Source organism: Mixophyes fleayi, chromosome 7 (assembly GCF_038048845.1).
Source record: "Mixophyes fleayi isolate aMixFle1 chromosome 7, aMixFle1.hap1, whole genome shotgun sequence".
NCBI lineage: Eukaryota > Metazoa > Chordata > Amphibia > Anura > Limnodynastidae > Mixophyes > Mixophyes fleayi.
The window spans coordinates 135156756-135160104 of record NC_134408.1 but is presented as its reverse complement, the minus strand read 5'-3'; the positions used below and the strand labels follow the sequence as shown (position 1 = coordinate 135160104).

The following is a 3349-nucleotide window of genomic DNA, read 5'->3' as shown; positions in this document are numbered from 1 at the left end:
AACAATTTACTACTAAGCACCAAACACACATACAAACCTCCACACTATAGCCATTTTCTAAAACTATACATTTACCCCATTGAGCGTGTTTGTAGGCTATGGTGTATCTGTGGCAAAGGAGAAAATAAACCACATCTAGATTTCATATATTCATTTAAAATAAAACCTGTTCCACAATAGTTTTGAAAGCACTACACATGGATTTATGGGTATTAAAATATTAATCAGTGCACTGTAGTAATGGTACAAAATGGCATGACAACTGATTGCTGACACATTTGCAGCATAGGCTAGATTTATTACATATATGAATTCAAACGTGCTGACAAAAACAAACAAGGTAATGGTCTGTGTGTAAAAGTTCCTTGGATTAAGAGATGACAATCTGGCCAGACTGAAGAGAGACATAAGCAGGCTTGGAGCTCTGGAGAAATTCAACAACATGTAGTGAGACACGAATTGCACAAATCCAAAATCCACGCCAACACACCCTGTTGAACGAAAGGCAACAAATTAATATGGCAATATTAGCTCAGACAACTTGCATTTTGATATCAAGAGGTTGAGCACTGTATTGGCATGTGTAAAAAAAGCAGGTAATATTATAGTGTATAATAATGGCTTGTGTGTTTGGACTATACCTAGGATTCTGAATGCACTATTTGACTTAATTTGAAACACCAAACCCATTTACATAGCTAGCATCTGCCCATATGTTTTGTTTGTGCAACCACACATTGCAGGCTTAGTAACGACGACATTATTGTATGGAGCACACTCACTGGCCAATCACATTTTAGTGCAGATAGCACTATACTACTTACATTTGACAACACCCTTCACCATGGCAACATCCACCAACTCCAAAAGGAAGTGCAATGGCAGAAAAGCCAGCACTGCAGGCCAAGTGTAATCTAAAGGCTGTAGATATAAGAAAAACAAATAAAGTGTCAATAATGTGCACTTCTCAACACTATATGTGCTGATCAATAAACTGTAGAAAAACCAAACATCAATTATGTTGCCACATTAGGCTGTAGATTTAAACTACCCCATTAACGTGCATTTAGCTAAAGACATTAAGGCTAAACTTAGAGGCATGAAGCTATACTTTCTACACACATTGTAAAGGTAAAATACAGGTAGCCATGGTTTTTCCCCTATTATTACACATATAAACCATTTCAGTAACACACCAGACCATGTCTATTCATATTCCCATTTTAAAGTACCATACCTTAGATAATCAACCCTTGACTAAGCTTGCACATGATTTGACCACTGATCTTTTAAATGTGAAGATATTTATGTTTTGTTCCAAAAAAAAAAAAAAAAAAAAAAAAAAATTGACCCCTTACATAGTAACATGCTTTGTCCACTAGAACATTTACTTATTTTTTATCCTTTGCTCTCCTTAATGACTCAAGCACAGAGTGTTAATGTGTCTTTAAGGTAGGGTCTGAAAAACCACACTTCAAATAAAGGTATTAGAAAAAGAAAAGAAAAAAAAAACAAAAAAACAGTATGGACATTCTTAATGCAAAGTGTTTTAACAAGGGGTATGTAATAAAACAATATCTGGTTTCTACTTACCACACACACAGACAAATGTGGAATGTCAATAAGCAATCACTAGACACCCAAAAAACACAATCCAGGACCAAGATCTGTGGAGGGGAGGGTAAACAGGTACAAAATAAATCAATATAGATGGATAATCTTTATGTGTGTCACTACAGTCGAGAGGTATCTATGCAGAGACACATCCCAAGTCTACACAGTTGCCTCAATATTCAAACTCTGCAGCTAATTAAAGACTTTTCCACTAACCTTCAACATAAAATTCTTAACCATTAGGACCTTTCAGCATAATTTTCTATCTGTATCTCACCAATATCTTTTCCTACAAATAAACATGAGTGTTGAGCAAGGTACAGCAATAAACTGCAGAGATTATGAAACATTTCACCATTAAGGGCTACTTACCCAGAATTGTGAATCTCCCAACAACACAGAAGGCCAAGCAAGGTCTTTTTAAGTAGCACTGTAATTAGTGAATTAAATGCAGGTGAGTAGGCCGGAGAGTATGCCGGACACGTCATTAGGAGCACGCAGGTGCGTTCTAATTAGCCAAGTGTGGTTTTGTGTAAAAGTGACCTGACATGTGAGCAACGTTTATTTTCTGTAGGTAAGTAGAGATTATAACGATTATTACAGATGTCATTAATGAGCTAAGCTGTTAGTGTTGTGGCAATAGTATGGGTAAAATAGTTTTAAGTACAATTATATGACGTATGATTCATTTGCATGTGCTACATTTAGATGTGCCACGATAGTGTAGTGGTTATGTATTTCACCCCCCAATACTAAGTGCAGAAGTTCAAAGCCCCAGGTCAACCCTAAGCACCAAGTGAGTTAATAAAACACATTATTAAGCATACTCCTAAAAGTAAAAAACTATATGCAACTGCTTGTATTTAGCATAAGATTTGCAAACGCGCTTAATTTGCGTTTGTTTGGTGACGTTTTTGCAGCTCCTGCTGCTTTAGTAAAACAGTGTTTTTATTAATGTGTGTGTTTATCTAGGGCTAATATTTTAATACCACGTTATCCATCATGCTGTTCATATTAATTGCAACATGGCCAATTTATCAGGTCTAAGACAGTCATTCAGCTGTGCTAACTAGTTAATGTGCAGTTTGGTGTTGGTGTTTCAATGTGAAGTATAACTCAGTGAATAAAGAAATGAGCTTGCACCAACAAGGTAATGAGTTTGAACCCTGAATGATGTGTGTATGTGGCTAACCTTGGTATATTTACAAGTTTGAGGGTATTTATTCCACTCTGTGACTTAGTATATGTTTTGGTGTGTAAGGTGTATATGTAATGTTCAACAGTGTTATCAGCTACAACACAGCAAAGCAGTTGTTGGCAAAGACTTTGGATTTCAAAGACATAGGAATTCTGTACTGGCAACAGTGGAAAAAGCTAAGTGCTCCACCAAATCAAATTGTAGAAATGGGAGCAATAAATGTTCTATTTTTGATTTGTATTTATCAACATGGATATATTTCGATATGCATAAATTGTGACTCTGCATGCACCAAATCTTTCTGGGTATAATATTTCCAAGTATTGGCATTTTTCCCCATGTTTTAAGGGAAACAACTTATGCTAGAAGTTGCTGGTCATCTTTAATTTGTATTCTATTCCCTTGACATCACCACTTGTACAGTGGTGTAGCAGTTAGGCAATCCACCTTGCCAGCTTGCTACGTGGGTTCGAGTCCTCACCAGCCCTCGGCTCTTAGGGATCATTAATATCCTTACACTATTTGTGTTGCTGTTAA

General features: G+C 36.4%; 1 long non-coding RNA gene across 1 annotated transcript; it reads right to left on the bottom strand.

Annotated features, from left to right (window-relative positions):
- Positions 1-369: 369 nt before the first annotated feature.
- LOC142097077 (uncharacterized) lies at positions 370-2009 on the bottom strand. Its single transcript, XR_012678115.1, has 3 exons — positions 1594-2009; positions 825-921; positions 370-491 (listed from the first exon to the last, which is right to left on the bottom strand). It is a non-coding gene; the product is annotated as an uncharacterized LOC142097077 (long non-coding RNA).
- Between the last annotated feature and the right edge of the window lie 1340 nt (positions 2010-3349).